This window comes from Kogia breviceps, chromosome 9 (assembly GCF_026419965.1).
Source record: "Kogia breviceps isolate mKogBre1 chromosome 9, mKogBre1 haplotype 1, whole genome shotgun sequence".
Classification (NCBI taxonomy): Eukaryota; Metazoa; Chordata; class Mammalia; order Artiodactyla; family Physeteridae; genus Kogia; species Kogia breviceps.
In genome coordinates this window covers 56,131,152-56,158,331 of record NC_081318.1, presented here as the reverse complement: position 1 = coordinate 56,158,331, position 27,180 = coordinate 56,131,152, and the positions used below count along the sequence as shown (strand labels likewise).

Sequence of the window (27,180 nt, the reverse complement as noted above, 5' to 3'; positions counted from 1 at the left end):
AGCAAACTACAGTCCATGGCCCACAAGCTAAGGATGTTTTTTATATTTTTAAAGAGTTGTACAAAAAAAATCAAAGAATGTGTGACAGAGACAATATATGTCCTCGATAGCCTAAAGTATTTATTGCTTGTCTGTTTATAGAAAAAAGAATGCTGATTCCTGCTCCATTCGATTTGTAACAAAAGCACACAAATCTCAGCAAGTAGGATTAGATGGGAGTTTCCTCAACCTTATATACTGCATCTACAGAAAACCTACGACTAACCTCATACCTACTGATGAAAGTCTGGATGTTTACCCTACCATCTAAGATCAGAAAAAGAGCATGAATGTCCACACTCCCTGCTTCTATTCATCATTGTATCAGAAGTTCCTATCAGTTAAATAAGGTAAGAAAAAAATTAAAGGCACCTAGGTTGTAAAAGAAGAAGTGAAACTGTCTTTATATATTATTCACAGATGACATTATAATCTAAATAGAAAATCCTATGGAATCTACCAAAAAACTACAACAAGTGAGATTAGCACATTTACAATTCACATGTACATTACATTTACAATATATATATTATGCATATATAAAAGTTAATTGTAGATCAATATATTAGCAACCTGGAAATTTAGTTAGCAAGTGGAAATTTAATTTTAACATTTTAAATAACATCAAAATGTGAAATACTTAGGGATCCACTTCAAAAATATAAAACAAAGCAGAAGGAAATTCAAGAAGACCTAAATAAATGGAGAGATATATTGTGTTCATGAAACATAGGAATCAAAATTGTTAAAATGTCAGTTTTACTTAAATTGATGTATAGGTTCAGTGGAATCCAAACAAATTCCAACAATTCTTTTGGACAACTTGATAAGCTGATTATGAATTTATATGGAAATGCAAAGGGCCTAGAATAGCCAAAACATTGTTTTAAAAGGACAAAGTTGGATAAATTATACTACCTGTATAGTAGTATAATTCTTAAAAACAAACACCCATGAAGGCAAACCAGGGTAAGTAATGACCTTCACTGAGCTTTATAGTTGTGAGGATAAATTGAAATATGTTTACCAGGTCTGATACTGCATTTTAAGTCACACACTACAATCATAAAGATGGGTGATATGTCTAGATATAATACCATTTTAGAAACTATTGAGGTAACTAGTAGTATTAAGGAGACCCAATAACTATATTTAAAATATAAAGGGTCATCATAAAAGGAGAAATATATGACTTATTCTGTGTAGCTTCAGAGGGAAGAGCCTGAAGATAAAGGAGGCAAAGGTAGACTTGGGCTCAGAACAAGGGAGAACTTGCTAAAATGAAATGGGGCTGCTTTGTGGGGTGGTGAGCTCACCATGGCTGGAGTTTCAAGCAGATGCTGGAAACTGCTTGTCATGTCTGGTCTGTTGAAACTAGATCAGTGTTTCTCAAAGTGTAATCTGAGGTCTTCTTGCACAGAGAAGTTGTTAAAAATTTAGATTCTTGGGTCCCATCCCAGATCATAAATTTTAGTTTCTGGGGATGGGATCTGGGAATCTGCACTTTAACAACATCCGCAGATGATTTTTATGTTCATTAAATTTATAAAATGCTCTTCGAGATGACTGACAGGGATCCTTCTGAATTTAATGAATCTCTGATTCTCTCTTTCCTTTCCTGAAGGTCTCCTTTTGTTCGTTTTGTTGGGTCAATATGATAGTCTTCCTATAATTTGCAATTATTTCTGAGTCCCAAACAACTTCATGGCAAACGAAACTTTCGGAAATGTTGAATAGTGGGATGACTCAGTGTGTTGTCATGCATGTGATTATTATGGTAAAGCAAAAAGACTGCATACTGATTGCTGTCTCTAATGCCAGGATTTCAGCAATCTGTGGGACCAACTGTAGCCCAACACTCAGAAAGAAACAACAAAGGAATGGCCTCACCACAAGAGACATTATGGCCATGACATAGACTACCTTGGGCTGTTGACCCAGCTTATTTTCAAAGTCACAACTCCTGCTTAGAGAAGTGTGCAAAGGAAATCACCAAATATAGTTCATGAACTTGGGGTTATATCCATAAAAAGAGTAACATTTTAAATTTTCAAGTTAAAAAAGAAACAAACAGTTGCCACCTGAAATCCAAATATAGTTTCATGGCAGGAATAAGCATACCATTTAGCTACATTACACATACAATTACACTCCCTGTAATCATTATTTAAACCGTCTCTACTCTCATCATTCCTGGGTATGCAACAGCCACAAAAAGGATAGGCGCTCTCCCACAGAAAATGGGGGACAACTTTGCCACTCAACTCAATTTTATATGCAGTTTAATTAGTAGATGTATACACATTTACCATTATGGCAACTCTGGATGAATTGGTTCATTTTTTCACTATGATAAAATATTTTTATCTCTGGTAATATTCTGTCTTGAAGTCAACTTTGATATTAATATGGCTTACACATATTCTGCACATGGTCTATTTTTTTTCATCCTTTAACTTTCAACTTGTGTCTTTATATTTAAAGTACCTCTCCTATAAACAGGATAGTTGGGTCTTATTTGTTGTTCTTCTTCCCAGTCTGTTAATCTCTGCCTTTTAATTGTAGTGTTTAATCCATTCACATTTCATCTGATTATTGATATAATTGGGTTTAAGTCTATTATCTTTCTATTTATTTTTGCCTCTTCTGTTCTTTGTTTCCTTTTTCCTGTGTTTTTTTGTGATAATCAATGAATTTTTAGTATTTTATTCAATATTCTCTGCTGTTGGCTTTTTTTTCCTATACTTTATATCTTTTCTTGGGAATTACAATATACATCCTTAACCTAGCACAGTCTATGTTGAATTAATATTGTACTACTTGCAACAGTACAATTCCTTTTATACCCTGGCCCTTTTCTGTGCTATTGTTATCAAATATTTTACTGCTACATCTGTTATAACACTTCATGATAAATTGTTTATCAGCTGACTTATAAAGATTTTTTTTAGAAGGGAAAGTAGTATTTTATAATTACCCACATATTTACCAATACTATTACTCATACTTTCTTCTTATAGATCTGAATTTCCAACTTATATCATTTCCCCTTTGAATAATTTTTAGCATTTTAGATTAAATTTTTTTAAAATTTAGACATTTAGAATCTTTAGCACTTTTTTGTAGTCAATTCTGCAGGTGAGAATGTTCTCTGCTTTTATCTGCTTAAAAATGTCTTTAATTAACTTTAATTTTTAAAGATATTTCCCTAGATATTAAATTCTTGATGATGAGTTTTAAAAGATGTCCTTCCATCATCTTCTGGCTTTCACTGCTTCTGAAGTCAGCAGTTATTGTAATCATTGTCCCCTATATTTAAAATGTCTTTTTCCCTGATTGTGCTAAGAGTTTTTTCTTTATCTCTGGTTTTCAGCAGTTTGTCTATGATGTTCCAAGATGTGGTTATCTTAGTGTTTATTGTGCTGGGGTTCTTAATATTTATCCACTGGGATTCATTCAACATCTTTGATCCATGGGATGCTAAATTTATTTTTTAATCAACCCTAAAAATATTGAACCATTAAAAGAATATTGAACCATTATTTCTTGAAGTATTTTTTCTTTCTCTATTATTTCTCTCTTCTCCTTCTGGAACTCAATTTACACCTGTGTGACGTCACCTGATACTGACACACATGTTCATTCTCTTCCCAATCTTTTTGCTCTCTGCATTTCAGTTTGGATAATTTCTATTGGTCTGCCTTTAAGTTTCATTATTAAAAAATTTTTTTTCTCTATAAGCTGTTAATTTTCATTTAAGATTTTTTAAATGTCAGATAATGTATTTTTCAGTTTTAGGATTTCCATCTGGTTCCTTTTCAGTCTTTAATTCTCTCCTGAAATTCCCATCCCATAATTCCAATATCTGGGGCACTTATCAGTCTGTTTTTACTGATTGATTTTTCTCTTGGCTGTGTGTCACAATGATACATTGGAGAGACTTCGTATCCTGTAATCTTATCCTGAAGAGTGTCAAATTTTGTTCCAGCCAGCAGTCAAATTATTAACAGATCACCATAAACTTTTGTAGGCTTGGTTTTATGCTCTACTGGATCTATTTTTATTTTTCCTTAGTTTTAGAGTAAACCCATTAATTCTGTTATATGATCTTTACTCTTAAGGTCTCTCTGGTGTTTCGATGGCAAGTCCAAAGAGTTTACCAAGCTCTTCTAACTTGTCAAGACTCAAAGTGCAGTTTCCCCTGCGGTTCCAGCAGCAGAAATCTTTTCTCAGCTCTCTCAGCTGCCTAGATGTCATTTTCTCCTTTGGGGATATTTGGAATCCCACTTGTGCCTGTACTGCTCAGAGGTCAATTATGGTTTTGAACGGAGTTTATATGCAGAGTCTAGTCCCCTCCTTTACCATGGCTTCCTCCTTTCTGGGATCCACACCCTCCATTTCCAGCCATTCTATTTATCCCACACTCTTTCCTCTGACCCTTCAGGCAAAGAAGACAGTGGGTTTTTTTGCTTAAGCTCTAGCACCCTGTGTAGCGTGCAGCCTGGGAATCTCCTCAGAGGACAAACTCCCTTCTTTCATGGGCCAAATGCTTCCCTGTTTCTGCCTACTTCTGGTCACTGTTCAGTGCCTTCCAACAGCTCTTTTTTATATTTTGTCTAATATCTGCAGAAGCATTAATCCAATAAAAAGCTATTCTTCCATTGCAGGAATTGAAGCCCCAGTATGTAGTTTTGATGTCAGTTATCCTAATTCTGTCACAGTATCTTTTTCTAGGGACCATTCCCTACTGCTGGTTCAGGGATTACCACCTAATGGTGCATGAAACTGCTCCAAACTCCTTATAACTTTCAGACCAATTATTTTGTGCTATAAATGGCCAATCCAATTTCAGGTTTATTACTTTAAGAATTTTCTCTTTTAACTTTAAAGGAATTTTTTTGTGTAACAAAACTCAGAGGGTATGTCTAAAACAAGCCTCCGACAAACCCAATGTAACTATCTTTAGGCACAATAGCTCCTTCTTATTTATAATTTACCACTGATTTTTCTTTTTTTCCAAGAATATTCTCCTCCAGGTTCCTCCTCTACCTCTTCTTCTTCCCTATCTTTAAATTCTCAGATCGGACATTCCTCCTTTGAAAACTTCCCCGATCTTCTCTTCCACAATAGCGTTGCCTAGCTTTATCATTGCAATTTCAACATTGTTTTAATAAATGTAAATTTAAGGCTATGCTGGCATCCCACAAGTTTTTCTAGGTAGTGATTTGTGGTCATTCAGTTCTAAATATCTCATAAGTTCCATTATTATTTCTTCTCTGATTCATGAATATTTATAAGATGATTTTCATTTCCAAATATATGGGGTATTTGGGGGGGGCGTTTGTTGTTGATGTCTGATATAATTGCATTATAGAAAGAGAATGTGGTCAGTGTTCTTGATTCTTTGGTATTTCTTAGGACTTCTTTTGTGGTCAGTATTTTCAATGTGTACTTGAAAACAATGTGAATTCTCTATGTGAGGAATACAGGCTTCTTCTATACAGGTCTCCTTTAAGGCTGGCCAGTTACTTGTGTTGTTCAAAATGTTTATATCTTTATCAATTTTTACTGCTTATGATCAGTTTATGAAAGAGGCATGCAAAAATTATTTCCCATTAAGAGAGATTTGTCAAATTTATTTTATAAGCCAGGACCCTGTTTTGCTCAGAACATACAGATTCAGCATTACTTTGCTTCCCTGTGAGCTGCTCTTCAATGATTATATCATGACTTTATTCCAAATGATGCTCTTTTTGCCTTAATATTGCTTCTCCAGCAATATTATTCTTTACCTGTTTTATCTTTTCTCATCCATTTCAATCTTTAAGCATCATTATGTTTTAGGTACAACTCTTATAAACAGCACATAATGGATTGTGTTTCTTAAAAATGATCTGATCTCTACTTTTGAACAAACCAGTTTAAACTGTCTACATTTCCTGAGATTACTAATGTATCTAGACTTTTTCTACTATGTTATTTTTTCTTAGCATATATATTTTTTTCTTCCTATTTCTTATTAGATCACTCTAGAATTCTTTAATCATTTCTTTTACATGTTCTTGTTTTGAAATTACACATTTTCCCTTATTCTTTGAGCATTTCTCTTAAATTTTAAAAGGCATACTTGCTTAAAGTCTAAATTAAGCCTATCTCTATCTTCCTCCTGAATAATACAATGAACTTGGAGTTTATAATTTCAGCCTCTCCCACTCCCTTGGTCCATGTTATTGTCATCTAGCATTTTAATTTCTTGTTGTTTAAACAACACCCTCATTGATTTTTTTAAGACAATGTTTCTTTAAATTTACAACCATGTTCACAATATTTTTTTGCTCATGATTCCCTCTTACATTTTTACTCTGCACTTAAAGTCCCTGTTTCTTGGATAATATTTATTGATAGTTATTATTATTATTTTGTGTGTGTGGTACTCCGGCCTCTCACTGTTGTGGCATCTCCCGTTGAGGAGCACAGGCTCCAGACGCACAGGCTCAGCGGCCATGGCTCATGGGCCCAGCCGCTCCGCGGCATGTGGGATCTTCCCGAACCGGGGCACGAACCCGGGTCCCCTGCATTGGCAGGTGAACTCTCAACCACTGCGCCACCAGGGAAGCCCAATTGATAGTTATTTTGACAAGGGTCTAAAGTTGGTAAACTCTCTTAATCTTTGTTTTTTTCTCAAAGTGCCTTTCTTTATTTCACCCTACACTTGAATAATAATCAAGCTTGATATATTATTCTAAGTTAATATTTATTTTTCCTCAGCATTTTAAAGATATTATTCTGTTATTCTGTGGCATCTATTATTGCTAATGGGGAGTCTATTGTCAACTTAATTTTGAAGTTCTTATATAAATCATCACATATTATTTTATATAGAGTTCATATTCCTTTATCCTACAAATCCCTGAAACGGTGCTTCTTAACCTTATTTTGGGAGAGGGTGGGTTTTTCAGAGTTCTGTGAGAATCTGATGACAGAAGTCACCCCCCACATTCCTCTCCATATAAAATCAGAATGTTCAGGGACCCCTTGAAGTCCATCTTTGAATCCTGTTGTGAATCTCTGCCTAGAATCGTCCTAAAACAAAAGGGTACATACTCAATAAACATGTTTGTTAAAATAATTAATTAATGGATGCAAGTCTGGATGGAGGTCTGGATGACTGAACCCAATGAATTATGGGTAATCCTGGGTAAATGCCACTATTTCAGACATTTTTGTTTGTAACTCCTGTTAACATTACTGAGAAGGATTATTTCTTATTCTGTTAATGCAATAAATTTGAATAGCAAATTTGAATAGTAAAATAGAACTGATATCACTTCTTGGAGATACATTTCTATTTAAAGTGATGATTTGAGTATTAATAATAATACCCTGTAGAAAAGACAGCAAATGTTTGCTTTTTAAAGTTTTGAAAACATTTCCATATATATTCTTTTTTAATTCATTTGATCATCAAATAAACCTAGTGAGTTAAGAATTGTTGCCTTCAATTTTTTGTAGCTGAGGAAAACAAAGCCATGAGAGGATTTGAGTGATTTGCTTAAAGTTACACAACCAGATAACTGGACTCGACTCAGATTTTCATTCTGTTCTCTCTGATTTCTCTTTGTCTGCTCCTCACTTCTCATCCTTCATTCCCCTAGCATCAGAAGGGCGAGATATCTGTGTTAAGTATTCATATACCACAGCGTGGGCAGCCAGGTGAGAGGGAGGGCATCCCCAAGTCTCCAGAGTGGCCCTCAGAGCTGAGCGGCCCTTGAGCACACGCCACGTGGACTAAAGAGAAAAGAAAGAAAGACCTGGGGTGATTTGCTAGGACCATGTCACATACTACAGAAGATGACAGAGTCGATGATAAACATCCATGGAGTCTTCTCCTATCTACCAAATGACCTTGAACTTGACTGCTTCCTCCACCAGGCTTCTTTCTCCAACCTTATCCTTTCCTCACAAGGCCATATTTCTGGAACACTTTCCATTAGACCTACCATTAACTCTTCTTCCTCACTCCACACCATCCTTTAAAGTTTAGCAAGCATCAGTTAGAATTCTTTACAACATTCATAACAACTTCCCTCTAGTGCTGGTGGGGGTGAAAACTGGCACAACTGTTTGGCAGCATCTACTAAAGCTGGAGATAGACCATACAGCCCAGCAATTCTGCTCCTAGGTATAGACCCAGGTGCATGGATATGTTTACCAAGTGATGTACTCAATATTTATAGCAGCTTTATTCATAATATCCCCAAACCAGAAACTATCCAAAGACCTATTAACAGTAGAATGATAAATTGTAGTGTTCACACAATGAGATACTATACAGCAATGAGAATTGAACAAACTGCAACAGTATAGATACATTTTACAAACATGGTACTGTATGAAAGCAGCTAGGCACAAAAGGGTATACACTGTATGGTTTCGTTTAAATTTAGTGCAAAACAGGTACAATTAATCCCTTTTGATAGAAGTGAGGATATATGGTTTCATTTAAATTTAGTGCAAAACAGGTACAATTAATCTCTGTTGATAGAAGTGAGGATAGTACCCACCCTTGGAGGGAGTAGAAATTGGAAGGACAAAGGAGGCTTCTGTGGTCCTGGTGAAGTTCCATTTCTTGCTTTAGGGGCTGGTTACATGAGAGTGCTCATTTGTAAACTGAACAATTAGGATATGTGTAAGTTTTCTATATGTACCTTTTATATCCAGTAATTTAAAATATTTATATTTTTCCACATTGGACATTTAAATATATATGCCCAAGACTTAGATATACCACACAAATGTACATACTAGTTATGTGCTTGTCCACTATGGATGGGTTTGATTTAATCCATTCCCTTAGAAAAAGAATCAAAGTGAGTGACTAGCTGGACCAGAGCTGGGACTTTTAACTTGCTCATTTCATGAGATACTATGTTAGTGGCCTCCCACCAAACCACACTGAGATCAGTAAAGGAACCATGTATATACAATAGCCAGCCCTGATGAAACAGCAATTACATGTCTTAGCAGCTGTGTGCTTCTGTTCATGTTAGATAATTAGCCAGAAAATTGTTTGCATAATTATTTTTTGGAGCATTTGGTGATTTAACCATTTAACTCTGAAGGCTTATCCAAAAGTCATTAAACCGTTTAAAGCAGTAGAGATCACAGTTGGTGCTGTTTCAGCAAACATAACAAAACCCAAATGGCTTCAGAATTCCATGGATCTCTTCTGTGTAACTGATCATTGCAGCTGGCAGGTCTGAGCTGGCTTTTGCTTTTTAAATTTTATTATTTTCTCTCTACTCTAAAGGACATGTGTGTCAACTCTTTTAAAAAGATATACAACCAAATGAGTTCTTGGACCTGCCACTGTTCTTTCTGATTAGATGAAAGTCTACATGAATCAATGCCCTGGTTATTAAATCCATGTGGCTCATTCCCTGTTTGTGAATAGGAAACATGGAGAAAGAGAAATCAAGAGAGGTTGCAAAAGGAGGCACAGATAGGAAGGAAAAACTGACCTTGGAGATAGGTTTGAAAAATGCTTCTGGCCCACCAAAAGTATAGCCAATCTTATGTCACAATAACGACACTGCAGTTTAAGAGATGAAGCTTCAACAAGAAATATTTTCTCTTTCTTTTTGTTTGTTTGCTTGGCTTAGCTAAAGGACTTGATTCTGTGTACCTGGCAAGATGCTGAATTAAGTCATTGATGGAGGAGGCATGTTACCTCATTATAGCATTAAGCTTGGGGTCCAAATACTTGTATTCAGGTCCTAACTAGTTCTTCTTATAACATATAACCTCTCAAAGCCTCAGTCCTTGCTTCCAAAATGGGAACACTAGAGGCAGTAAGAGTGGTATTTAGAGTTCAGATTGGAATCAAACTGCATATGCACACACCTCAACTCTGCCCTTACCAGCTCTATGATCCTGGGCTTATCATCATTTAACCTCTCTGCATTTCTGGCTAATTTTACCAGAGCCCTGTCTCATCGGGTGCTTGAGGATCAGATGAGTTAATGCATGTATGGGAACTACTTAGAGTTGCCAAGCACAGAATAAGCACTTAATAAGTGAGTTCTATTGTTACTTTTACTTCTGACTGTTGTTTGGGAGAATAAAATAACATTGTGTATATGAAAGTGCTACTAAAACTGTAAATCCTAGAAAAGATGATTCCCATAATCCTGTCACTTCCTAAGAATAACCCATTCATGATTCTCCAGGGAACAAGTCAGAAGAAATTCTAAATCAAAATTTACTAAGCAAAGTTCATGTTAGTGCTCCCTAGGGAAGGAAACCCAACTGCATAGCTGCCATCAATTAAGTCTTCTCAGAGAGCCCACTGCAGGCACAGCTCTTCTGAAAGATAGTGACTGAATAGTTAAGTCCAGTAAAAGAACAAAAGATGGGCAAATATTGCTCAAGAAACAGCATCTGTCATTTTTAAAACTACCCCTTGGGAGTCAGTGCTATTGGGTATCGGGTTTCTTTTTGGGGTGATGTAAATGTTCTAAATTTGATTGTGGTTATAGTTGTGCAACTCTGCAAATACACTAATACCATCAAACTGTACACTTTAAATGGGCAAATGGTGTGCTATGTGAACTATATCTCAATTTTAAAAACTACCTATTGTACTTCAATTCATATCATGGATTTCTTTAAAAAGAAAGAAAGATGGGGGAGGGGAGCAAGAAAGGGAAAGAAAGAAAGAAAGAAAGAAAGAAAGAAAGAAAGAAAGAAAGAAAGAAAGAAAGAAAGAAAGAAAGAAAGAAAGAAAGAAAGAAAGAAAGAAAGAAAGAAAGAAAGAAAGAGAAAGAGAGAGAGAGAGAGAGAGAGAGAGAGAGAGAGGGAGGGAGGGAGGGAGGGAGGGAGAGAGGGAGAGAGGAAAGAAAGAAAGGGAGAGAGAGAAGGAGGGAGAGGGGAGGATGGAAGGATGGAAGGAAGCAAGCAAGCAAGCATCTGGCTTATTCTGGAGTGGGCTGTGGCTGCGGCTACCGAGGCTGGGCTCGGAAGTTCCAGCACTGGCCGTCCAAGTGACCATGGCAGGTGCTGCAGACTGTGGCACTTAAAATCTTCACTGGACCCTAGGTAGACAGAAAAGAATGCCATTTTGTTTCTTTTTAATTTTTTCTCCATTTGTTTCAAAATAAGAAAGCAGGACCTGAAAGGAAAAGGCCAGCCCCAAGTTTGTGTCCTGTGTGGGAGTAGAAGGGAAAGGACAGGGAGAGCACACCTGGGACTGTGGCGGGAAGATCCCCCAATGGGACAAGGGCTCCTGAGGAGACCTGTTTGCTGTGCTTAAGATACAGCTTCTCTCAAGCTGTTTGCATTTGCATAGGGTCTTTCGAAGAATAAAGAGCCTGAGCTCTCACATGGTGGTGGGGCCTTCTCCTTGCCCTTCTGATGGTCCCCCAACTCGCTTCACCACTCTAGTCTATCAGTTCAGACACGGGGCTCGGAGCTTAGGGCCCTGCCAGAGGCAAAAGCTAACAATTTCCAGTGTAAACAATAAGAAGCCATCATAAAGGAATCCACAGACTCAAAAAGACAAAAGCTCTGCAAAAAGCCCCCAAAGCAAGCCACCAGACTGCAGTCTCAGGGATGGGAGTAAGACAGGCATGGGAGATTCTCTGGAGGCTGGCAGGGGGCCAGTTTGTCCCAGCCCCAGCTTGGAGGACTGTTTGAAAGAGTTCTCTCCCAGGGGGAGTGGAAGGAATTGTTAAAAGACACAGGGACCTTAGAGACACCAGAGAACGCAAGCCTGGTCTCTGGGCATCTGGGCTCTGTCATGGGACAGCATCGTGTATCTCAAAGTGCACCCTTCTTATATATGCCTTTCTGGGGACATGAACTTTAATTAATAGTACAACTTTGTTATTTTTTGAGCCAAAAGTTACAAAAAGGGGAAAGTTCTAAATTAGTTTAAAGGATAAAACTAGTGAGTTAAAGTTTGAGGAGAAGGACAATGTTTAAATAGTCTCCAAGTATTTTCCTACAAGATTTTTATTAATTACAAAGAGAAAAACAGTCTCAAATTAAGATGGTAAAATAGGACCAATTGACATCAGGTGCTTCCTGGTATGACCCATTGAGAAACAGCCATCATATCTCTGAGGATATTCCTGCCAAATATACATAACCTGAAAATAGTTATGAGGAAACATCAGACAAATCCAAATTTAGGGGCATTCCACAAAATAAATGGCCTATAGTTTTCAAAATTATCGAGGTCCTAAAAGACAAAGACAGAGGAAGAGTTCAAGATTAAAGGAGACTAAAGAGATGAAAGGCAATGTCTGATTATGGATTGCATCCTTTTGTCATAGAGTCTATTGTTGTGACAACAGTGAAATTTGAATAAGGTCCAAGGATTAGATAACAGTGTTTTAGCACTGCTAATTTCTTGATTATAATAATTGTACCATGTTTATGTGGGAAAGTGCCCTTATTTTTAGGAAATACATTGAATATTTAGGGGTAAAGAGGCTTCATATCTGTAACTTGTTCTCAAATGGTTTTAGAAAACAGTAATGATAATAATTATATATAATTAGAGAGATAATAATTAAAACAACTGTGCTATAAACGTTAACATTTGAGGAATTTGTGTGAAGGGCATATAAGATCCCTTGCACTATTATTGCAACTCCTTTGTAAGTTTGAAATATTTCAAAATAAATACTTCTCAAATATCATTATATTTTCCAGGAGAAAAAAAATGAAATAAATCCTACATGGCCGATTGAACTGAGTTTTGTCTGTAGACTCCAAAAGGAGGATGCAGATTTGGATAAAGTACTTCTTTTTTTTTTTTAATATCTTTATTGGAGTATAATTGCTTTACAATGTTGTGTTAGTTTCTGCTTTATAACAAAGTGAATCAGTTACACATATACATATGTTCCCATATCTCTTCCCTCTTGTACTTCTTACAGAGGCTCCACATACCACGCTGTATTCCTGTTGGAGTTTTGGAATTCCAGAGACGGCTATTCTAGGAGGCTGCTCTGTGGGTTGCTAAACTCATCCCGTCCCCAAAGAGAGCCAAACTGTTTAATGATTAGGAGAATGTGAAACACTCCCTCGACACTCAACATTTGGAAATAATATCTAACGTGATAGAGAGGCTGGGGACCCTGTGCAGAAAAATCATTCCCCATCCTCCTTCTGTGGGAGACATTGAAGGGCTGTTGTTTTGGATTATTAAGATAATGAGATGCAGATGAGAACTTAAATTATAATGCTATAGAATCTTGAAATGTTTTCTTACTGTATCTCAGCTACCTCCTCCTCCTTCTTGTCCAACTTCCTTTTTATCTGTTTTATGTTTCTGAGTTCATTAGCTGTCATCCCAAGACACTGTGGGAAGAACCTTAGGACTTTGTGATGCATCATTTGCCAAACACTTTTAGGAACTTCAGTATAACATTCCCCCTTCCCCAGCCCCACCCTGAGCTGCCCTCGCCCCCTGAAAGCTGTACTTTTAACTGGTGAAAAGAATAAAAGGGGAAAGGAGGGAAGAGATCTAATAAGTGACTTACAGCAATATCTCATTTAATTTTCACACAGTCTTGGAAGGTAGGTAGAAACACCATTGACAGATGGAGACCAAGGCTCAGAGAGGTGAAGAAGAGGCTAAAGCCACACAAATTATAAGGAACAGAGCAGGGATTCAACAGCCAGGTTTGTTTAACCCTGAGGCCTGTGATGTTTCCACCTCACCATTTAATACTAATGAAATCTGATTTGTTCATTTCTCTTTAAAAATAGCAGTTCTTCGAATTGTGGGAGTGGTTTTATATATATATATATTTTAAAAGCATAGAAAACACAGAAAAGCACAGTATGAGATCCATTTGGAAGTCAAGGCTAATTAAAACTAGCACCACATTTATCAGTATTAACAAACCCAATCTGATATTCAGTATCTTGGCTCTTTTAAGTAAATCAAATTTCAGAAAAAATACATTTTAGATAATCCAGGCTGGAACTCTCCTTTTTAGGTATAGGATCTCCTCCATCTGGCAGGGATATGAAAACATCCACTTTCTGAACTAAAAGAGAAGTTGGACTACATGATCTGAAAGGTTCCTCTTAAATCAAAGATTTGAGGGCCTGTGTTTCTGTAGATTTGTTTCTCCTGTGCTACTAATCACTAACCTGCATTTCTAAACTGAACACTCAGTTCTTCTGTATCCAAGAAGACAGTGATGGAAACTTGTACCCAGTGATGAAAGGAAATTTTAAATATGACACCAATCCATCAGTCCTTTCCAGATCTCTTGTCTAAACAACATACATAGTGCTTAAGAAAATGAGTTTCAGAGTCAGACAATCCCAATCCTGGGATCCAGTTTGAGTTCGACTACTTTCTAGCGCTGGCACATTATTGAATCTCTCTAGGCCTCCTTCCCTCTTACATAAAATGGAGGTAATTATAAAGAAAAATGGAAGATAATTCAAGGAGACAGTATATGTACAGGGCTTTGTATAGTTTCTGACACATAGGAAATGCCTAATGAATAGTTCCTATTATCAATAAATGCTGGGATTAATGTGGGTAGATAGCATCCCAGAGTGAAATAAGAGTAGGTTCTGGAGTAAGACAGGAACAGGTCACACCCTGGCATGGTTTCTGTACTTACAAGCTATGTGATCTTGGGCAAGTAACAAACTCTATATGCTTCCATTTCCTCAAATTTAAAATATGGTAATAGTGATTCAAATCCAGGTCTGTTTGACTCACAAGTTTATGCTCTCAGCTACTACACTGCAGGGGTGAAAACCACATCTGCAGGGTTGATATTCATATAGCACTGTAGCCATGCTCTTATTCACCATCAGCAGCATTCAGTGGTCTAGGACGGTACTGAAAGGTGGAGCTAGGCCTATCTGTAAAGGTGACTGGGGTTGAACAAACTGGTAGAGACATAGCAATAGCATGGCCCTGGTAGCAGAGTATGACTGGCCAGGTCACAACCACTCCAGCTCAGATTCTCCATCCATTTAATGGAGATAATGATGAGGGAGAGTTGTATCCTAGGTTGGTTTCTGTGTCTCCTTTCCTGAAGGAGAAATGACTGTGAAAAGCATAAAAGTCTCTTGTAGCCTTCCAATTCTCAAATTGAGTAACTAGTGAAGTTATTAGGAAACTAAGTTCTGATTTTAGGAAGCCCTGGTTCTGAGCCACTTAACCTCTCCTACTCTGTTTTGTCATCTGCCAAATGGTGATAATACAACCTACATCCTCAACTCCTGGCAGGGACCACTTACTCCTCTATTTCTTGAATGTCTAGGACAGTGCCTGACCCTAGGATGAGGATGTTGGTCTGTGTTTGTTGAATGCTGAAGAAATGGGGAGGCGGAAGTCCCTGCCAATGCATTTACCCTCTTACCATTTATCAAAAACAATGAGCAGAGGCCACTCACCAGCTCTATTCTTGCAGCTCCTCGCAGAGGAAAGCTCTTTGAGAGTGGAGAATGCCGAGGGTGTCCCCACGTTCTTAGGTATAGAGGAAACTGACCTGCAAAGTTTAAAAATGATGTAAAAACCCAGCACCTCTGAATTGCCCATGAGAGGGCCAGTTTAGCCCCCCTCCAGTGCTCACCAGACTGGAGGGGGTGTTTAGCTGGACTGTGTAGGCAAAGTCCAGCCCCCTTAAGTGTTTCTCCATGCTGCCCACCAGCCACCCACTGGGGATATTTTTTTAGCATCAGTGCAACTGTAGCCTCTGTTTTGTGTTTCCATATCATATTTTCTCTTCCTCCCCAGTTCATATCATCATCACCACCATCCATTGCCTTTATTAAGGGCCCACCTGTGGGCGTTTGGCTGTCTGTGTACATCAGTGGGTCAGCGCCACTCCCACTTTAACGTGATGGGAAACTGCTCCCCATGCATCCCAGTCCCCAAATGTCTTCACCACTCATTTTTACCTTTTTACACACACACACACACACACACACACACACACACACACACACACACACACACACACCCCTCACTATTTTCAGCCAAGGGGTAGAGAGCTAGTTAATAAGCAAATGTTACTAGAGTTTGGGAGCACATTAAAGCCATCTCAGGCCAGATTCTCCTACCAGTTCTCTGGGACTAGGGGATTCAGAAGCAGGTATAGTTGGAGTACGTTTATGCCTGGGTGCGGGGGTCATGGTTTGGCAGAGAGAAGGCTGAGACAAAGATCTGGAACAAGGAGCAGGCCTAGAATACACTGCTGTGGGAGGATCGGGGGAAGGGGAGCATCTTCAAAGTCATATTTCTTCCACCCAGACCTGGCCCGCAGCTGCCCTCCAGATATTTGCAACAGGATCCAGACAGTCATCCCCCAAATTGGGCTCAAATAGAAAAGTCACTGAAAATAAAGTCAGTGTGAGTGACAGCATTTCTTGAGGCAAAATCTCCCACACCAGATGAGAGGATATGTGTCCTCGTTAGCCAAGGCCTAACAGTTCTCAGAGCTGCATGGACTCGAGGCTTGGGTGCTGCTGTGGAGGGACAGTTCTCAAGGTCTGAGCCCACCAGTGCATTTGCAACTCCATGTATGACCTGGAGACAACCCGGAAGGAGGAGAATCCCAACAGGGCGCCTTCTGCTGGCTGGACATCACACTCCCAATACCATGAAGTAGCATCAGGACTGGAAGGGTAGGGAAAAGCAAAATTGATGAGGAGAAAAATACGTTTCTCGTTGTAAGAAAAAAAGACTTTCTGTTGAAGTGCTCTTAGGATGTCAGCAAAGCCCTGGGTCATAATGCTTTCGTTTCTAATGTGGCTTCACAGTCCTCTCAGACCACCTTCATCTGGGTGGATGGCAGTGCCATCTTAACCTTGATTTCCTAATGGCATATTTCCTGTTCTTGCCCTTATATGAAATGATGGTTTTCTTTTTGGCTGGGTTTCCAAGGATCCAGAAATGCTGCTGTCTGACTTCTTGAACTAACAAGTTCACTGTTGGGACAGTACAAGTAAAGACGGGTGCTTGGGACATCTTGGCTTACTTTCGAAGGGCCGTGTTTATGCGAGTGCCTTAAACAGTGATCAGAGGAAGAGATCAGAGTTATAAAAGGAACTATGTGTAGTCACTGGGGTGGAGAGATGGGAAAAGCTTAATGAATCTGACTGAGGGGTCCCTAAACAACATAACTAAGCTTCAGATGCACAAAGCCACTTAAATAAATTGATGTTTTAAAGCCACTTAAATAAATTGATGTTTTAAAGCCAAACAGAAATTAATATGGGAAAGTGTTTGAATGAGGAGGTGCTGTACCTGACTTGCAGAAATGACTTTCAAGATCCCAAAGATGGGGAGGGTGGGAATTGCTCTTTTTAAGACTTTAGAAATTTTCCTCTTGCTGTTCTTGTAAAGGGAAAACAAGTCTGTCCTTGGGAGAACTTGTAAGATAGGCTTCTCTTTAAAAAAATGCTCTGAAAACAGTTACGTGCCACAAAACTTTGAAAGAGCTAAGATCAACTTGGTATTTGACAAAGCTAATATAAGAACGGTAATCAATCCCCTGGCAATGGAAATTTTAAATTTAAAATAAGCTTCAACAAAGCCTTTGAACCTTCAAACACTTTGTCCTTAAGAAATTAATGGGTCCCTGAAGAAGTCACATTTCCTTTTCTGTTTCTATAATATATACTTCAATTACATTAATCAACAATGCAGCAAAATAATTGACATCAACCAACTTCCAAGTTGCATTTCCAAATGCTTTTCTTCAGCAGAGACTTAGCATTTGAAGATAGCTAACTGAGGTTTATATAAGCATGAATAAATATTTGGTGAAGCTGGATTTTCCCATCCTGTTGTCACCCTTTGCTCACCCCAGAATGGTTTCCCATCCTTTTTTTCCTTCTGCTGTCATTTCTGTTGAGTATGATAAACTAGCTTGCTGAAGGAGATATTATGTTAAAACCTTCCTTCTGCACTGTGAAGTTGCTGAAGCACCCATCAAATATGTCTCCTTTCAAAGCAAACTGGAATTTGTGAGTCATTTTGTTTTTCCCCAGTGAAAACAACAGCGACAACAAAAACAAGTTTCATGACATTCATCTTTTTCAGATGTGATCTCCCTTGAAAATTAGATTTTGCTTTTATTGTATTTACCCGCAAATCTATCCCTAGTAGAGTTTTGGTTTCACTTAACTTGCCTCAGAGAAAGTGACTCCAAGGTCTCTGTTTTTTCCATTTTGGCTCGCTCTCTCTCTTTCAATCTCAGAAATGACAACCTTAATAATAAAAGCCTCCAAATACTAATTTTACTAGTGTAGTATATATACTAGTGTGTACACACATACAAAAGAACTTTCATTTTCCATTTGGGTATTCACCTTTTTATTTGGGAGTGACCAATATCTGTCCAGCGGGAGGTCATGTCTCCTTTTTTGCCAAAGGCCTGTAAGAGAACTGATTCTGACACTGCATGCCACAAAGATGGCCAGTCTTGCTTTGGAGCTCTTTCAGCCCCTGTTAGACATTTCTGCCTTTACCATCTCCTCTCTGCAAGGCATAGATACTGAGTCCATTTCACTAAGACCCTTGCCTTACCTATCATCTTAGAAAACAATCAATAAATTTCCCCTCCCAAGGTGAACCAAGGATTTTGGACTTTAAAGGGGGAACCTCCTGAGAAAAAAACCAAATTAGTTTCTAAGGTGGAAATACCTGCACAGGGCAGTCAGTGTAAGAGATTTTTTTAATAGGTCATGCAATAAGTTAGACCTTTGAGTCATATCAACTCAGCAGCTTAAACCCATACATTCACAAGGCTTAGCCTTTGTAAAAATAATTATGGGTTATCAACTATTGCAAAAGTCCCATTATTTAGAGTTCAGTATTCTGCAAGAAAATTCCATGTAATGAGAGATCTGATCCACGGTTGATACTTCAGTGGTTACTTTGTTTTCAAATCTTCTAGTTGCTAAAGGGGAAATCAGGACATTTGGTACCACACAAACAAATCATCTGTAAAAGTGGTTGGGTTTTTCACTTTCCACATAGATGTCTTAGTCAAACAGCTAAAGACATGGAAATTCAGCACTTAGCTGTCAAGGCTGACCTCTCAACAGTCTTATCTTGCTTCTCTTTGCTTTGCTGGAATCAAGAGACTTGAAACCCTTCCCTCTAGCTCCTGGGAAGCGAGAAGGGCTTTTCAGGTGCCCTCTTCTTGCATGCCTTGAATATCACTTTTGTTGTTGCACATGTGTGTGTTTTGGTTACTTTCTTCTATTTAATAAGATTGGCAATATATTGTAAATACACCAAGTTGAATGAGACCCTCTGCCCACACACAATTACACACAGAGAGTGTTTGAGTCCAGGTCTTTGCTTCAAACTGGAAACTGGAATTCATTTATCCTACAACATCCTACAGAGGAACGTTCAGACCATCCACAGCATTTGCCTATCAAGGAAGGAAACTCCAGACACTTAACTACTCAACTTGGCCACAAGCAAAGCTCAGCATTTCCACAATCTCTGGGAAAATGAGATGTTACATGTTCTTAGCAGGAGCTGACAATTAGGCTGAGTGAACAATCCTGCGAGGTGGGGGAGTGGAGTTCTTGCTGCTTTAGCCACAGACCTCAGGTGCTGGGGTGAGTGTGAGGCCAAGGGCCAAATGCTTTCAACCACCAAGAAGCCGGGGATCCTCAAATCTACAACCCTGTGGTTTGCTATTCTGTTTATTATCATGGAGACTGACCTGCTCCTTCCAAGTATTTCCTCTGGCATGATAAGGATTTTGTGAGGTGCCAGGGGAGACATAATTTATTAGAATCAAGTAATGATTTGTAATATTTAAACTATTCCATTAAACCAGGAAGCAGGCCAGAAACTAACCTTTAAATACAGCCAAGGGAGAAAGTCAGCCCAGCAGCTTAAAATATATATCTTTTGCAGGAAGCATGAAGTGTATAATTAGCTGTAATCTCTGCAACTGCAGTCAGGACGCTTTATATTTTGGCTGATAGGCAGTGTTATCTTCTGATGGCCTGGGAAACCAAATCCTGGGGTTGCATTCCTGGCTCCCGCATGGACCCTCGTGGGTGGCTTTTGGGGGGAAACTGGGCAAAGGAGCAGAGGAAAGGGATGGGCAGGGTAGAACCACAATCCAGAGAAGTTACAGGGAAGGATCTGGGTGATAGCCACTTTGATTCTTCTGTAAGGAAACTCTGAATTTCGTGAATTATATTTAAACATATTCTGATTTCCAGTGTGATCATTTCCCAAAGACATTTTTAAGGCTTAATATACTGGCAAAAGCTATCTGCCTTGGCTCCTGCTGGTAGGCATGGAGGAAGTTAAATGTGCTGCTGTTAGAGGATCACTTTTATTTTTGGCTGTTTCAACGAGCATGGATTTTTTTTTTTCCAGTGGGCAAGTCTCAGTCTGGTAGAGGCATTAAAAATTAGTAAAGGTGGAAATGTTTTGAAACCTTTGATCTCTTCTGGAGGAAGCTGAGCAGAGGGGTGGGCAGTCCCTCAGGAAGGCTTGCTGTGTGGAAGCATATACACCAACAATGAGATATCTTCAATACCTTCTATGGCCTTGAATTCTCCCCTCTAGTCAGGCACCAAAGAGGAAAAAAAATCCAGCTCTCCTTTCTGACATTTGATCTAAATCTCCTGAAGTCTCAGGGGAGGCCATGGAGGCTCAGATAGGGGGGCAATAGAGCAAAAACAGTAAATAAATCTGATTTTTGTCCGTTCCAGCCAAGGCTGATTTGGTTTGATGGGAAGTGAGTGCTCTTGCTTTTGTTTTTCTGGAGACTGTCAAATCCTGCCTCACCTTGCCCTCTGAACCACACCGACCAGCTAATCATCCAACAAATAGTTGAACAGAAATCTACCCTGTGCTTAACAAATGACAGCAATAGGCATTAAAAAACTTATATCTCCCAGTTATTTATCAGGATTCTGCAGTATATTAAAACTCTTTTCTAATTATTTATAAAAAGATTTTCTGCAGTCCATTTGGGAAAGAAGAGATGTGATTTTAAAGGATTTAATCTTTAAAAATAGTGTATGCTTAGGCTAGCACCAGAAAAGCCCAAATATCATTTCTCTCTTCTGCTTCTTGGGATGAGCTAGCTCCCTTTGATGGAGATCACGTTCAGATGTGTATTATACTGATATTCTCCAGATAATACATCTTGAATTACAAACTCAGGCATCTTCCAGGTACCGAGGAGGAGAGGATAAAGCAAGAAGGTGACCAAACACTCATTAGAAGAGAGGTGGAAAAGTAAGGGTGCATCTTTCCAGGGACGTCTATCGCCAGCATTTATTCTGCAGCAGTCGCAGTATGCAAATAATTGCCTCCAAGCCCTGACTTGGTCAGATAAACCTGCTCTCTGCCTCATAGAAACAGCCCGAGACCAGTTCTCAAAGACTTGCCCCTCTTCCCCAGCAGCTGTCCCTCTGTAATGCAGCAGTTCTGTGCTGTCCTCCAGAGCAGAGCTGCATTGTCCTAGCTATGAATAAATCATTAACCCTATTTTATTAATAAGGCAAAGCTAACAATACTCCCAACCTGGCCCCGCTCTTCCTCTCCAGCAGCGCCTCAGAAACAAGTGCCACCCGCGCTTCCTGTGCAGAGAAATGCTGGAAGCCTCAAGGACGCAGCTTGCAGGACCTGGGGTGTGAAGCGCCAGCCAGCTGTTGGCAGATGAGCCCTAACTCTGAAGCCTCAGTGGTCTGCAACTGATGAGAGAGTCAGCTTTAAAGAGAGGCAGCTGCCCAGGGAACACTGCTTCCCTGGGACCGCGGGAGCGAGGCCCTGTCACTGGGAGAGAGTCTGGGTGACAAGGCAGAGCAGAAAAACAGCTTGCTTGGGGCTCTTTTTTTTTTCTTTTTCTTTCTTTTTTTTTTTTTTGCGGTACGCGGGCCTCTCACTGTTGTGGCCTCTCCCGTTGCGGAGCACAGGCTCCGGACGCGCAGGCTCAGCGGCCATGGCTCACGCGCCCAGCTGCTCCGCGGCATGTGGGATCTTCCCGGACCGGGGCACGAACCCGTGTCCCCTGCATCGTCAGGCGGACTCTCAACCACTGCGCCACCAGGGAAGCCCGGGGCTCATTTTTTAAAGAAGGAAATAACTGAGTTTTAAAAAGATTTTGCTTAGGAAATCCTATATGACCTCAAATTTTACCCCCCCACCCTGCCCTTGAAAACAGGTGGAAATAAATTATAAGCTTTGTTTTAAGAAACTTTATCAGTGTATGGAGTACTTTTCTATGTCATCAGTTCTATTATACTGTTTGCTGACTTATATTTCTTATTGTACTAAGGCCTCTTTGGGGGGGAAATAACAGAAGCTCAAATTAAAAACATTTTTAAGCAATAAAAAAGGGAGAAGTTGTTGACTAGGGGTAATGAAAACTTAAAGAGGTGGATGGATTTTAGGCATGGAGTCTAGGAGTTCAAGGAATGTCACCAGATTGTTCCCTGTCTCTCCACAGCGTTTGTCTTCAGGCAGTTTTTCACGTGGTGACTCTCATTGGGAGGCTGGTGAGAGTTTTGGACACTTGGCTGCCCCCTGGACTAGCTGAGGAAAGGAAGCTACCATGTGACATTTCCATGGGAACTTTGACAAGTAGCTCAGTCTCAGGAACTTCATATGAAATCTTGGAGCCATTCTTGATCCCTCTCTTTCCTTCACTCCCTACTTCAATCTACCAGCAAGTCCTATCAGCTTTATCTTCAAAATATATTTGAATCCAACCACTTGTCACCATTTCCGTCACTACCACCCTTGTCTAAGCCACTAGCACCTCCTTTCGTGGAGCAGTAAGGAAGTCACAGGGGAATGACTTGTCTCCCTAGCAACACTCTTGCTCCCCTAAAATCCCTTTTTCATTTTTCAAATGATCATAAGTGGGACTATGTCTCTATCTGCTTAAAATCTTCTCTATTTATTTTCTCACTGTTCTAAAGGCTAGGATTCTGGAATCAAAGTGTTGGCAAGGGTTTGTTCCTTCTAAAAGGTCTAAGGGAGAATTGTTCCATACCTCTCTTCTTGCTTCCTGAGGATGCCAGCAATCTTGGTGTTCCTTGGTTCATAGCTGCATCACTCCAGTATCTGCCTCCATCATTCCATGGACTTCTTCCCATGTGTCTCTATGTCCAAATCTCCCTCTTGTTGTAAGGATACCAGTCATTGGGTTAGGGTCCACCCTAAGCCAGTATGACCTCATCTTAACTTGATTGCATCTGCAATGACCCTATTTCCAAATATGGTCACATTCAAAGGTACCAAGAGTTGAGACTTGAGTGTATCTTTTGGGGATACACAATTCAGCTCAGTACAGTATATCCTCTGGTCTCTCCAAAACTCACATCTGTTCCATGGGCAAAATGCATTCACCTCATGTAAACTGATACAACCAGTATGGAGAACAGTATGGAGATTCCATAAAAAACTAAAAATAGAACAACCATATGACCCAGCAATCACACTACTGGGCATATACCCTGAGAAAACCATAATTCAAAAAGAGTCATGTACCACAATGTTCATTGCAGCACTATTTACAATAGCCAAGACACGGAAGCAACCTACATGTCCATCGACAGATGAATGGATAAAGAAGATGTGGCACATATATACAATGGAATACTACTCAGCCTAAAAAGGAATGAAATTGAGTTATTTGTGGTGAGGTGGATGGATCTAGAGTCTGTCATACAGAGTGAAGTAAGTCAGAAAGGGAAAAACAAATACTGTATGCTAACACATAATATATGGAATCTAAAAAAAAATATGTTCTGTTGAACTTAGGGGTAGGGCAGGAATAAAGACGCAGACATAGAGAGTGGACTTGAGGACACGGGGAGGGGGAAGGGGAAGCTGGGATGAAGTGAGAGAGTAACATTGACATATATACACTACCAAATGTAAAATGCAGCTGCATTGCACCAGGAGATCAGCTCGGTGCTGTGTGACCACCTAGAGGCTGGGATAGGGAGGGTGGGAGGGAGATGCAAGAGGGAGGGGATATGGGGATATACATATGCATATAGCTGATTCACTTTGTTATACAGTAGAAACTAATACAACATTGTAAAGCAATTATACTCCAATAAAGATGTTTAAAAACATGCATTCACCTCCTCCCACATCCTTAAAAGTCTCAACCTATTCCAGCATCAACTCTAAGTCCAAAATCTCATCTAAATATAATTTGACTCCAAAAATTCCAAATCTCATCTCCTAAATCACCTTAAATCAGGTAGGGTGAGACTCTGGGCATGGTCTATACTCAAGCAAAATCTCTCTCCATCTGTGGACCTGTGAAACCTAGAAAGCAGGTTATCTGCTTCCACAATACAATAATGAGACAGGCATATGATAAGCATTCCTATTCCAAAAGGTCATAGGTCCCAGACAAGCCTGAAATGAGCAGGGCCAATACCATTAAGTTTCAAGGACCAAAATCCTCCATGGATGAATACCCTGTCTGTTGGGCCAGCTGGCTTTGGGGACCTGAACCCTCAGGGTGTTGTAGGAGGGCCTGGCTCCCTTGGAAATGAGGCTGAAGGAGGGCGGAAATGTACTGAACAAAGAAAATGGAAAATATCATAAAACAAACTACTCGTTTTTACGTGTTGCTGAGGATGAAACCCGAGGAGGGTCCCTTGGATTGGCTTTAACCACATCCGTAGTTGCAAACACTCTGGCAACCCCAGAGCTGCCCTGGAAGCTAGGAGAAGGGAAAGGAGGAGAAAGTCCTGTAGCCAGTAAGTTGCTTATGCTTGAGATTAAGGGATAAGCAGAGCTGATTTCATGGGCGTGCAACCTGTACAGTTTCACAAGGCCCAACACTTAGAAGGGACCTGTAATTGATTTAATGCTCTTCTGTCAACATCTTGAAGTTCTTAATATTTGAACCAGGGGTCCCACATTTTAATTTTACACTGGGCCCCCAAAATTATGTAGCTCGTTCTGAGTATAGTGACTGCCTACCCCTTACTTAAGACAACTTTGTATATACATAAGACAAAAGCTGGGAATCTGTATCAAATTATTGACACAGTTATTTCTGGGAAGAAGGTAATTTTAGGTTTTCTTCTTTTTGCTCATCTATATTTTCTAATTTATTTATAATGAATATGCATTATTTACATAGGAAAAGTGATTTTTAAAACTTTACAGATTATTGATTGGAAAAATTGCAGAAATAAATTTCTTATGAAGTATCCTTTCCATCTCAAACTCAACTGGAATGAGTCCTAGAGGCCTTATTTTGCATGTAGAGTTTATTGAGAAGAATCACCTGTGGGGAAGAAGCTATGCCAGGCAAGAATGCTTCCCGTGGAAGCAGCAGAGAGATGGAGGGTCATAAAAGATGATGTCACAAAATCCTTAAGCTGTCTCCCCTGTAGTCTTCCCTGAAGAAAGGAAAGAGGAACATACCTCCAACACTCACAATCTGTTCTTTCATGAAGACCTAACTACTGATTTCTCTGTCCCTGGTTTCAGATGTGCTGCAGAAGAAAACCACACAGTTCTCCAGTGGGCCACACTACACAGTTACGGGTCAACATCAGTTGGGCCCAGTGCTTCTCAGCATACCATGTCCTTGATTTGGAACCATTTCCCATTTTCCACAGCATATGCCAAACTTAACTCTGCTCTTGTCATCCCTGAGTAAACACTTTCCTAACTACCCCAAGAAAACAAAGGACATTCAGTAAGAATTCCTCAGCCTTGCCCTGCAGGCTTTTCTTTGCTTTAAAGTGTCCCTCTCTTCTCTGACTCCTACCACTTAACTTCGAAATGATTAAGGTCCTGTTTCTCTTTCTATATAATAACATAATTAGAAACCCAAGATCATGCTCATCCAATTCTTTGTCATGTAATATATCTTTTAGGATTTAAGAAGATCCCTGTCAAGCATGAATATAACTTTCTGTGCTTTGGGGGTAACTGATGCTTATAGGCTAGTTAACATGCTTTAATCTATGAATTAGCTTTTTTCATCAGAGCTCACTTTCCTTATTTTTGTCCCTGATGTTACCTTGGGTATTTATGGTAGCCAGCCTCCAAAGATAGCCCCGAATGAGCCACACCTCCCAGAATTCATAGCTTTGTATAGTCCCTGACTTTTGAATCTAGGCTGGCCCTGTGATCCACTTCAATAGAATATGACATCAGTGACACAATGCTAGTCTGGGTCTAAACCTTCAAAAGAACTGGCAGCTTTTGCTTGTCCACTCTTGAGATTTAGATTTAAGAAGCTCATTTAAAGAAACCCAAGTTAGCTGCATAGAGAGACCATATTGAGATAGAAAGAAAGATGTCTCAGCCTTCCAGCCAACCCTGCCAATGCTTGAGATGAGTAGAGTCATCTCGAATGATCCAGCTCATGCCACTTTCTCTTACCACGTGAAAGACTCTGAGAGAAGAATCCATTTAACCCACTGGGGCTATTATAAGAGATAATAAATGGGACTTTCCTGGCATACCAGTGGTTAAGACTCCATGACTCCAATGCAGGGGGCATGGGTTCAATCCCTGGTTGGGGGACTAAGATCCCAAATGCCTCATGACCAAAAAAATAAATAAAAAAGAGAGAGATAATAAAATTATTGTTTTAAGCTCCTAAGTTTGAGATGGTTTGTTAAGCATTAATAGATAACTAAGGCACTAACTCTCTTCACCAATCTTTTCCTAGTAGCTTCACAACACCACCTCACCTCCACTGCCTAGTCTCTGCCAAGCAGCCATAGGCAGTCAACATACTGAATAAATGAATTCCAAGTGGATGGAATTCCAAAATGTATCTTTGCTTACACAGTTTGACGTTCCTTCCCCTCCTTTTAAAACCCAGCCTTGGGCTTCCATTCAAACATTTACCAATTATCTTATAATCTTGGCAGTTGTATTTTGCTTGACATTTCTGTGGACCTCATTTATATTAAAACTACTTCAATATGGATTTAGTATATATATATGTTTATGTATATATATATATATATAATACAATACAGTATAGTGGTCTAAAACACAGAACGTTGTTTGAAATTAATGTGTTTTGATTGCTGTGAATGCCTCGTCTGATACTGAGGTAATTCATAAATGACATGTTGGAACCTTTCTTCCAGGGTTTCAGG

The 27,180-nt window shown here is 39.4% G+C and overlaps 1 protein-coding gene across 10 annotated transcripts in view; it reads left to right on the top strand.

Moving 5' to 3' along the window:
- The window catches only part of MTERF1 (mitochondrial transcription termination factor 1), a 710,255-nt gene that overhangs the window by 413,108 nt on the left and 269,967 nt on the right, over positions 1-27,180 (top strand). For all 10 annotated transcript variants that reach the window (XR_010842225.1, XR_010842224.1, XR_010842223.1 and 7 more), the window contains one exon: positions 142-389. The gene's annotated coding sequence lies outside the window, so the exon portion shown is untranslated. The remainder of the gene's footprint in view (positions 1-141; positions 390-27,180) is intronic.